Source organism: Ziziphus jujuba, chromosome 2 (assembly GCF_031755915.1).
Source record: "Ziziphus jujuba cultivar Dongzao chromosome 2, ASM3175591v1".
Taxonomy (NCBI): domain Eukaryota; kingdom Viridiplantae; phylum Streptophyta; class Magnoliopsida; order Rosales; family Rhamnaceae; genus Ziziphus; species Ziziphus jujuba.
In genome coordinates, this window is record NC_083380.1 from 24346239 (window position 1) to 24359184 (window position 12946).

Here is a 12946-nt window from a genome sequence, read left to right on the forward strand (position 1 = left end):
ACATACATATATATATACACAAGTATACATGTATAGGCATATATAAATATACTCAGTATAGATATATATATATATACACATATACTTAGATACTCACCAACACTTGTTCATACACGCATATATATTCCTTCAACAATTAAATAAACATTTACACACATACTCATATATCCATAATATATATACATATATACATATATAAAAATATCAATCCAATACATATCAATGGCACACACCTACACTTATATATATATATATATTTATAAACAAAATATATATACATATTTATAAAGGGATGAAGAATACATTACCAACCTCTGTTAAGCTCAATTTGATTGGCAGTGGTTGGAAAATTGACAGAAAGTTTCAGCCACAGTTCAACTTATCATATCTCTCAAACAACAGAGAATCGAGCTAAATGGATCTCGAAATTGAGCTCAAGAGATCCAAAAATAGTGGAAAGGAGTATCAATTTGGCCCGGTGGTGGCTAAATTGCTGGAAAACATGAATTGTCACTGTCAACTCCATCGGCTCGATTTGGCCACATCACCGATCGGCTAGCCCCCAAATTTGGTGGTTGAGCTCATCAACGACTGGGCTTCACTAACAGCCTGTGCATGCCTCTTAATGGTGGCTAGAAAATCTTAATCGGGGGGGACAGAGAGGGACGAAGAGATAAGGAATGAGGGAGAGGAAGAATAAACAAGAAGAAGAAGAAACAAGAAACAAGAAACGGGGGTCCTGTCCCCTCTTTTCCCACGTGGGGAAAAAAAGAAGAAAAGAAAATAATGTAATATAATATAATAATGATAAAATATAGCAAAATAATATAATATTTTACTGAGATAACATGTCGTACTTTATAAATGTGACACGTGATAGATCCCAACTGGTGGCATATGATACAAGTCAAAGACTTTTGAATATTCCAATGCCCGGTAAAATCAATTCTGAGAAAAATAAATACAACTTTACAGACTTGTAATCTTTCAACCACAGGTTCAAATTAAGCATGCCGCCAATCTATGGACTTTTATTGACGAGCACTTTTATAATACATGGGCCAGCATCAAAATCTATGTAAATAAAAAGTCAATTTTGAACTCATTGTTCAATCCGGATCGCACCTTATTTTAACCATAACTTTTCATTCTTAACTTTAATTTTGGTATACTACCAGTCTATGAACTCGTGTCAACGAGTACTTTGCCATAGTACCTGGGTCAATATGAAATTCCACCTATAATAAAAAAGTCAATGTCGGACCCTCTTGGTTAACCCTGATCAACCTTGATCAGCTTCGTCCAAACTCCAAACTTGGGGCACTTTCTTGGGTCGGGGTATTACATAAAATATGAAGGTCGGTAACAAAGAGTAAATGCTAGGTGGTGAGTTCGATATCAGGAAAGTACACTATGATCAATTCAACTATATTGAAAATTGTTAAATATCAGTGGAATTTAATGGAAACATTTTTCTCTTCAAGCCCCTCTTTGAAAAAAATTCCATCCATTCGCCATCTCCTAATGCACAAAGGTGACACTTCAAACCGATAACTGTCTAAAGAAAAAAAGAAAAGTACCCCAAACAAATCAAAACTACTCATGCGATTTTTGTTAATTATGGAGAACACAATAATTAACAAGTCGCTCTTGCTTTTAAGATCAAATGACATTAAAAATAAAATTTCAACTAAAAATATCTAAGAACACTTGACTAACTGTAGTAGATTCCATTATAAGAATTAACTAAGTAGTTTATTTTGTTGTAGTTGTATAGAGATGAGTGTTTATATTTTCAAAACCAATAGAGCTTCAATTCATATAGAAAAGTGGCTCAAATACTTCATTCACTTCTGATGTAGGGTTATTTCAAATTTTAACTTGAAGATTTCAATTTATACATATGCCAATCACGTGATCCTTTAATCTCCAATCAATATGACACTAATGTCAATTAATTAATCTCCAAAAAATAATATTTCAACAAATAAATTATTAAATTTGTAAAATTTAAATTAGGGCCCAAACATTGCCCTTCTTGCTTTTTAATTTTGTAGAAAAATGCAAAAATTGGAAAGCAACATTAATGCATTTTTCTCTTTAGTTTTGCACAAGCTTTATGCCAACAAATTCTTTTGCTCACTAAAAAATTAATCCAAATATTCACATAGACATAGCCGTCCTAAACCTTACATAAATATACGTAAAGCTACACCCACATCTTCAGTATGAAGGAAAATATACACATGTCCCTTGGCATCAAAACTACACCCACATCTTCAATATTAAGGAAAATATACACATGTCCCTTGGCATCAAAACATGTATTTAATTAAATCTATGCCTTCCATCTTTGCTCAACCACATTGTCATTTAAATCATCAAGCGAACTTCATGCTTTCCATTTTGCCAATTCGCATAGTGATACGAACCTAGGATGACCTGCTCCTAAACCCGTATTATATTAGCCCGGATCTTTAATTAAGTTCAAGTTCTAAAGGAATGGACCTCAACCCCTAACCAACCTGTGGTTAGAAACCTTGGTATAATGTAGACGCCACAATAGGGGATGGAAAACCTATTGATAAGTCAAGCTAAAACAACCAATTCTCTAATTGTGTTTTAGGTGTTCTCAAAGAACAAAGAGATAATTAATCTCACAAGTATTTTCTTAATCAAATCAAAGTTGTATTATTATTGAAAAATAAGCCTTTAAATAGGCTACAAAGCCACGAAATAAAACCCTAGAACATAAAGAAAACCAGCCACCACACATAAAGAAACCTAGTTGGCCGAAACTATATTTCCTTTCCTAATGTAAGTTTAATTAATTAATTCCTTTATATTAAATTAGGAATTAATTAATTTACAATGGAAAGAATAAAATAAAAACCTTCCTAAAGTTATTTGTCCAGAAAATAAATAAATAAAAGCCAAAAAGTAATGGTAGTTTCCTAAAACAAAAAGTAAAAACAAATTAGGAAACTAAAAATGCTAGCCTTTTTGATCAAGTTGACTTTGATCAATCTTTGACCTCTTTGAGCTTCAAATCAGCTTCTAGATGCTTTTTAGGATGCCAAATAAGCTGAATATGAAGTCCCACACGTTGCCCATGCTTGGAAAAATAAGAAAAGGCTAATACAGTAAAATACAGTAAAGCTAGCAAGCAATACAGCAAATTCGGCCAAATTGTTGATGCTGTCCGTACAAGCCCTTTTTGATTGCATTTGAGGCTGCTTTAACTTGATTCCATGACCTCTTAGACATATGTATTGAACCCATAAAGCATTGGAACCATTTCATGCTTCCTGGACTCCAAAAATGTACCAAAACCGTCACCCGGGTCCGTATCGGCTTCCACCACTTGGATGCTTTGAATAGGCTTTGTATCTTCAAGTATGGACAAGCTCTGTTGAGATAGATTACCCTCTGTATAAATACTCCCAGGTTGCCCTTAAATCTCTTAATTTGAGCTCTTGTGATTGGCCTAGTCTTCATCCGTGTCGAGTTAGCACCCCAGCGGGTTATCGGTTGAGCGGGCTCGGGCGGAATCACATCACATAGTATCCCACGAAATATTGTCTCAAAATATCAAGATATTCTTACTCCAATTAAAACCTTGTTCTCATGTGTATTAAACACCCAATAGATTCATGGCATCCGAGTCTTTCCAAAACAAATGGGATCTTTCCATAACATGATCGTCTTCTATCGTTAATTTGAACATCAACATGCAGTCCATCAAGGTACTGTTCAACATAGATATATTGAATATTTGCTTAGCCCGTTCATTCACTTTCATGCCAATTGCACTTAACTTCCAAGTTATTCTTTCATTGCCTTCAATCCATGCACACACACGGTTGACAGCTTCATAATGTAGCTTCTCATCCATATGTTTTTGTGCAGGTCTTCTCTGAAAAAATACCACATCAAGTCCTCTCGCTCCCACAATAACGATTCCAAGAATGGCATCGTTTCCTCTTCAAGGTATCGCATCTTTGGCCATTCTTTCTAACAATGCCACTTTAATTACAATTTCATATCAGCAAGTAATTAAGACAGCTTTCTTTGTTTAATCACATTAGTTATTGCACACTTATTTTTCAAACTTTATTGCTCTTTGATATTCTTCCAATGGACCCACTTTTTGAGATACTAATTGATTGATTACTTGTAGGATGGTCTCCAACAACAGTATTATGGTACTAGTCTTCAACTTATCAATAGTAAGCCATTATCATCTTTTATATATGCCATCAGTTTCTCCATTACTGGTCATTATTCCATGCCCCATCCACATATATATGCTTTTTTTTTTCCTTGACATCTCTGCCACCAGCATAAGCCAGTAAATCTACACGCATATAATATAAATATATAATGTATGTTTATATAGTCCAACAGACTATTTGCTTTATCCTTTTTTATTTTTATTTTTTATGTTTATATAGTCCAATTGACTATTTAAACTACTCTTCTTTTTCTTTTTTTCTTGTAGACCTTCGGCTTTGACTTTGGTCGTACAAACATAGTTGTTCTTATGCCAGCTCTATCAATTTGCTCATATGCTATCAATTCCTAAGTCATGGTCATTCAAGTCGTCGGAATGGAGTTCCCTTATTAATACTTCAAAGCAGTTTGAAACAACAATACCATCTTTTTCTTTTTTTTTTTGGGTGTGTAGGTAATTTAACTACATATGGATCATATGGACACAAATTTTCCCAGGTCAAATTACCAAAAGATGGACTTTGTCAGTCTGCTCGCATGGCAACAACATGGCATTTTAAGACTAAATTTCATAGGTGGACTTCCTAGGCAGGTTTTGGAGACTCTTGGGGATTTATTTTTTATCCGTTTACTTGTCATAACAGTTTCCTAACAGAAATCTCAGGATCAAAAGCAAAGACAAATTGTTCTTGTCCGAGAACATTTTTCTTTCCTTTTGCACTTGTACATTTTTTGTGACTTCAATGTAGGTGGATAATTTCACTTACCTAGCTGAGGCTTTTACCATCGATACATCCTTGGTGTTCTTTTCCACCTTGGCTCTGACATTGATTTTGAGATACTAAGGACTTGATGGACTCGTCTGGTCCATTTGGTGTACTCAATCTATCTAGTCTATTTGATTCTTCCCTCAGCATGCTTCATCTTGTTCGATGTTATCGATCCGAACTCTCTGATGACATGGGTCTAACCCGTTTGACAACATGGATCCTACATGTCCAACCATGTATATGTCCTATCTAACCAAGCCCATAGTATGGGTCTAAGCTCGCATCTTTAATTTGGCTTCTTACACCAAGGCTAGGAACCAACTGTATCTAGTCAATCTTGAAGGTGATGGATTCAACCTTTTCTATTTAAGGAAGGCCATAAAGTTCATCCTATGCTTGAGTTCTTAAAACTTGACCTTAAAAAGCAGCCAAAATTGGCCAACTTAAATTATAAGCATAAATTGAACTAAATGGTCATGTAAATTTTCATCCTAATTTATTAACTTGATGAAGTTACATGTGCAGGGCTTGCCCCGCAGCTCCAACATTAGATCCAACCTTCAAAGTGTGCAAACATCCTTTAAGACTGTGACTTATACAAAACAACCTTCTTTACTACTGGCAATGATTTGGATGATACCGACGTCATCTTGATAGTATTAAGCCTTGACGACATTGCCGCTATCCAAGAAAAGTGGACATCATTGACGATTTGGATGAGATAGATTATCAATTTGAACCATTATGATGTACTTACCAATCTTGAACTATAACATCTATTGGAAAAATGAACACATAGACTCACATGGATCCAATTACAACCAAGAAAAACATTATAGCTAAACTTGGATTCTACCATAAAGAAAGCAGTCATGGTAGATTTGCCCCCCACAGTGATCTTTGCAAGAAGAACACCTTTCACCTTTGCTATCCTTCCTTAAATGTTACTGACCATTTGTTTACTTTGGACGAGGTCTTGCTCACCTTTACAAAGCTTGGCCATCCCATTGTCCAACAAAATCTCATTCATAGGCATCCCATTAAGAATGGTGTTGATGTAAAGCAGTTTCAGATGTTGCAGCATCCCTTAGCTAGGTTCTTCAATTCTATCACCCTAAGCAAAGAGCACCTTGATTGCTTTAGAAGCATGCCTCCTTATTAAAAAACTTTCTTTCTACCATGGATGCTTGGTTAGGCTAAGATCAAAAGGACAAGGTAGAATGAGAACCAAGTTGACCATCACGTCTTCCATAGTTCCAAATTTAATCATAAAAAAGACTTGTAGATTGAAGAAATAATCCTATCTTCCTCCATCAGATTTGTTTTTTGATCTATATCCTTACACGTTTTTTTCACTTCGGAAATGCAAGCTCTAAATGAGATGACCTCCTTTTTTAACATGGCTTTAGCCATCTTTTTCAAATTGTGTGGTCTACTCTACTTGCCATAAAAATGCAATTCCAACTCTTTCACATATTGTCATCTTTATAGTCTCAAAGCCATGTTAGTATTATCGTTGGCCACTTTTCAACGGCTTTCTTGTGAGCCTTTGCATGCTGGTATTGCATTTGCCTTTTCTAAGTCCTAATGGGCAGCATATATGATTTATACCCTACAAGGTACCAATGACTACCTCTACAACCGATGGCCTAAAAGTTCTTGGCTTCTCAAACTTATGAGAAACCAATCTTGTCTAACAATCCTTAAAAAATGTGACTTAGAGCTTGGGCTTGATCTGCCCCCTAAGGTCGATTGTTTAGCTTTAAGCTCTCATCCTACACCTTTGGTCTTAGGCACTGAAATGCAAATTTGTGACTCAGCATATTCAACTCACCCTGCTCTATAGGTCATTTGTTTTCCTCCTCTTTGATGTCACTTGCACAGAGTGCACAGAATCTTACCAAGTGATTTGGACTTTTTAGCCAAATACTCCTTTCTAAGCATGATCTCTCATTTTCAAACTCAACCAGATGATGGCTGTCCTAGATCAACCTTGACCCAATGTTTGGTCAAGTCTAAGATGTGGCTCAAACCATGTTCACTTTGGCTGATGGGAAAGGATTGTTGTCTACCTCTATTATATGCTTCCTTTTCTCAAGGAACTTCAAGAACACCATGTTGATCAATGCTTGGACTACATTCCTAAATACCACGCAGTTGACTATCTGATGTGTCCACATGCCATGCCACCTATAGTTTGGCTTCCTTTTTAGCTTTTATTGGTAAAATATGGCTATCAAGTAATTTGATTAACATGTTGACCAACAAGTGATAAAAAATCTGGTCCACCTTAGAGATATCGAAATTATCACTACCAAAAAAATGGGAATTAGTGACCGAATCTTTTGCAACCAAAATTTTTTGGTCTTTAAAGGCGAACATTAGTGACCATATGATGGTTGCTAAAAATTTGGTATCTCATATTGGAAAAGTGGTAAGGTACCATTTTCAGCAACCAAAGATTGGTCACTAAAACTTAGTTTTCAGTGACCAATTAAATTTTGGTTATTCAATGTGGGAGTGGAAAATCTTTCCCGCTTCTTTTTTAGCAAGAAGAAAAATTTTCAGTGACTAGACATATATTGGCCACTGAAATTAAGTATCGCCGACTAATATTTGGTTACTAATAGTCCAAGGAATTAAAAATAAATAAATATAAATCCATGAAATTAGTGACCATTCTTTGGTCACCTAAAATTTATGTTAGTGGCCAATGAACTGGTTACTAATACTAATAATGAGTGAGTAGTTTGGTTGCTTAAAAAGAGCAAAAATATATTGTTTACTAGATGCAACTTTTGGTGAGCACATAATTGTTATATATAGTTGTAATAATTAAAATAATGTAACAAAAAATTAATATAAGACCTTTTTTGTTTTTTTTTTTTGGGGGTAGAATATGAATATAACACCTTAAGCCATCTTTTATCGTTAAAATGTTGCATGAGTGACTAAAAGGTTGATAATTAAAATTTTTTGAAATTAAAAAAATGATGATATAGTACATATTTGACCTCTAAACATGAGCAACCAAGTGATAGTATAAATAATTAAAAAAAATAAAAATAAAGGATAATACATTTTAGTGATAAAAACATTAGTCATTTGAGATTTTTTTTGTATTCTTTAGAATATAATATAAAAAAATAACTACCTCTCTCTCTCTCTCTATATATATATATATATATGTACATATTTATACTTGGTACTTGTGTATTTGAATTCAAAATATATATATGTGTGTGTGTGTGTGTGTGCGCAAATGTATTATCGTATATGTATACATGCATAAATTTATTTATCCTTTAAACATAGCTACATATATAAACAATATTGTATATAACTTTCATAAAATAGGAACTCTCCTTCACTTCATAATAAAAGCCATATTGATATGTAGATCCTATGAATTACCAATTAATTGTGTAGACTTAGTATTTAATAATTTACTTACATGCTATTTTAAAATGGCTTAAATAACAATGATCATTGATGATAATATTTAATTTTTAAATTCAACTACATTTAGTATTAAAATGCCCTCTTTCTTGGTTTATAAAAGGGAAAAAAAAAAAGTGACATCATCATGATGTATCCATATAGATAAAGATTGACTATTTGCCATCACTAATTATTAGTGGGACCTATGCTGACTTGGCAAATATTAATTGATTATGTTTATTATTTTTCTTATATTATGGAAAAGTGAACTTCTATTGGTAACCTATTAAGTTGCCATGTCAATATGCCACTAATGATGGGTAAGGATAAATTCAATAATCACATATAATTGGTTTAGTTTTAAAAAATACAAATAATCATTTTGCTATAGAAAAGATCAAATTTATTTCATGAGATGAAAATCTAGTATCAAGCATTATTTTGATAGGAACAGTTTTGGAGCAGAGTATGTAGGCATGTTACATAACAGAGTGTCCACTCTGACGTAAGAGATTGACCCTCTCAGAATTATGTTTAGCTTTAAATTTTTATTTTATAGTGTGCATTTAGTTCTCTCTATAGCAAAGCTGAATAGATTAAATTATATTATTATATTTAGAAAAAAAATTCATAAAAACTATTATATATTAATAAGATTAAAACTAGGGTAGTTAGGACAAATACCCCTTAAACTTTACAAGTTATTATATTTTAGTATAAATGTTTACAATTTCTTTGAAATCTCTAATAAAAACAGAAAAGAAAAATTGAAAGAGGCATGAGCCTTGTATGGATCCGTCCATGTAGATGGATGTATACTTTAAAAATATAACTAAATGATAATATTATATATAAATTTGATTAAATTAAAAGGATAATTAGTACGAATAGCTTGAACTTTATAGATTAATATATTTTGGTGTCTTAATGTTTTTCTTTTTTCTTTTTAGCTTCAATTTTCTATGCATTTCTTCACACACACCCACCAAAAAAAAAAAAAAGTACACAAATAGATCCGTCCATGTACGTAAATAGATATACACTTTTAAAATATAGATAATTAATATTTTTTTAATAAAGTCTATTATATAAAAATTTGATAAAATTAAAAGGGTACACAAATATTCCCTGATCTTTACAAGTTATTATATTTTGATGTCTTAATGTTTTTTTTTTTTATGCTTTTTTAGCATTTAGCTCGCTAAACTCATAAATGTTTACAATTTTATGGGAAATCCTTGATAAAAAATTCATGTGCAAAGCTTATGGACGAATATTTATGGTCATTTTATTATATAAGCTTGCCAAGAAAGGACAAAATGCAAATTAGATATCACTTAGGGACAAGAACATTAAGTTTTCCACAGAGGTAGCTTTACACTTTTACTTGTATTAAGAGCTCCACTTTTAAGGAACTTTAGTATAGCCTCATACTTCAAGTACCAATGTATCAGGAAAAGAGGAAAGCTAAGTTTTAGAGTAAAAATGGTAATTATTTATGGATATATTAGAAAATCAAATTATGTATGTGTGTTTAACATTATAATTGGAAGACATTGAATATGGAATGCTAGCAGCATAATAAATTTGTTGCAAGGATTATGAAATGAAAATTTTGATTTCTAAGAATTTTTTCCTGTTTTCTTGTGGAAATCATTGCTTACTAAGTTACCACTAGATGACTTCTGTTCTTCTATCACGCAATAGGTTAAGCAGATGCACTCATATGGGTTACCTTTTAGTCGTTGTGGTTCCATTGCTACTAGCTGTGATGAACTTGATGTGGTTTTGGAAGATCTTCAAGGGATCGAAAAAGACATTAGCAAATAGACAATGAAAGGACATGTTGGTAGAAAACCAAGTGTAAAAAGTAAATCCGCTCACCCACCTTTTTTTTTCTTTCTTTTTTTTAAAATATAGATCAGTTAATGTTTACATAAACATAATCTTTGTTTTTACTGTGAATATTAAATATTATATTAAAAAAAACTGAATATGTATGTACGTATGTATATATATATATATATATGTATAAGTACTTTTTTTTTTTTTTTAATCTCTATCTCTTTTTGTCATTTCAACAAAATTTTCATTCCTAGTTATGTAGATTTATATATGCACCTGAGATGTTGGGTTCCATTTTCTGAATTTAATTTTTCTAGTATTTTTGGCTTCCATTGACATGGGAGAATATGATGGGGACCTATATTCCTGAAAGAATGGGATAGATAATGGCTATTTTCTGGAAAAATTTGCATGTTATGTAATATATCACTTCTATCTAATGGTAGGCTAACGAGGTTTGACTTCATCTTAATTCTAAAACATGTAATGCAAGTTTATTAGGACATATGGCAAAATATTATGACTTTCCTGAGATCTTGTCGTTATATCTTTGTGAGTGTTTCCCTATGTTCCATAAGTTTCAGGATCCATATCTGAGAGTATATGTCTCCGTTGATTCAATGATTTTATCCCACCTAAGTACCATGTTATTTATGAGTAATATTTTTGGAAACTAAAGACGGAACATATGTCATTCAGGATAAGCAGTTCCCTTTTGATCTTTTCTTTTAATTATATATTTCTTTGGCTAGGGTTTAAATTTTGCATTCTCATAATAATTAGTTACCGCTAAGAGAGCGGAAGCCTAGGTTATGAGGCTTGTAAAGAAAACTATAATTTCAGATACTTACATGGAGGTAAACCCGATTTTTATAAGAAAACTGTCGTAGTTTTAGTAAGATATTTTATACTTTAGAAGTTGACATCTAGGATAAGTTGCATATATTATGTGCACTTTTGAAGCACAATATTTATTCCTTTGGTGATTTATTTACTCTTCATAGCTTTTTTTGTTGCTTTGCGAAATGAAACTCTATTTTTTAATTGTTCGGCTATAAATTTCACAAGAATATTAGGGTTTCCATAAGGGTTTTCAATTCTTGTAATAGCAATGTTGAGTTTTCGGTTCACAATTAAGTTCTTTTTGTATAGTCATTTGTAATTCTTTGATTCTTCTAGATGTGCATCAAAATCTGTTGACTTAACTTTCCATTGCTATAGATTGAGTTACCAGTGGATGTGAAGACACAATATGTGTTATTCTTACAATATGGCCTCTAATTTTACTTCTTTGTAAAGTTGGCAAATTCCAAAGGGGCAGAACAGTGAAAGAAAAGAGGCAACCACCTATATGCAAAGAGGTACCAGTTACATATCAATGCTTTTGTCGTTTTAATATTTTGATGTTTATGAATTTTTAGGAGCAAAATGACCTTTTAAGCCAGATTGCTGATATGTGTCCTTCGGTTTAAAGTTTCATGTATTTTCAATGGCTTCAAACTATCAATTAAGAAAATGATGGAGCTTTTTGTTCTGGAGACAAAATTGTGAGAAATCTGAAATAAGCTTTCAAAAGATAGGAGTAGTTCCAGCCATTTCTTCAAAGATCCTAATTTAGATGAACAGGATGTAAACAATAATTCTAAGAAATCTCAATTTCTTATAGAAAAAGTAAATAAATAGAAAAGAACATAAAATACTAGATTTGGGAACCGAGAGACATATTTGTGAAAATCACCTTGGCTACATAGCCATAGTTTGGGTTCACTTGGTTCTTTAATTTATAGGGAGATATTATTAAAGAGGGACAAGTAATTGGATCTGTGGAGCAGTTTGGCACTGAACTTCTTGTGAAGGTAAAATTTATTTTTGAGTTCACTTTCAATTTAGCTGCAAGGGCATGATACATGGTTCTCATGATATGTTATTCCTAATTTGTTGAGCAGTCGGATGTTCGTTGAGAAGTTTTTAAGATCTTCTTTGTATGGCATTATTACCAACTCGATAGCATTGGAATTGGTCATTGTCTTTTTAGGGGGTCTCATAGTTAAACCATGAGAGCATTGGAATTGGTCATTGTCTTTTTAGGTCTCATAGTTAAACCATGAGACAATATTTTTAATTTTATTTTTCTTTTCAGAAAACTATTGTTCTCTACCTTTTGCCATGTCTCTACCATCACTTCTTTAGAATAAAATAAATTACTGGAGCACTTAATCTTGAGTTTCTTTGACTAATGGATAATAGGATGTGGAACACTCACCTTCTTCACTATGTTGCTACTTATATGCCTAGTGGACCATAAAGTCTTGTGAGTTATGACTGGTACATTGTAAGAAAGAAATAGGCTTGTTGTAGATTGGTTTTCATTGCTCCTAAGGCATATCGAAATTGCTTTTTTTATTTCAACCTTACATGGAAGATTTTTGTTCACATGTAGTATATATATTGTTGGTAGAAACTACTCATTTTTGGCATTTGGTGGTTTTAAAATTCCATATAGATTAAGGTTAAGTTGCATTTAGAATTTTATCTTGAAGTTGTTTTAGCCAATTGTAATAGAAGGTTTTTGTTTGATATTAGTTATTCTACAAGTTTTTAAAGACCAAGACTGTGTTTAATGCAACAAGTTCCACGCAACATTCGCCTCCCACTTA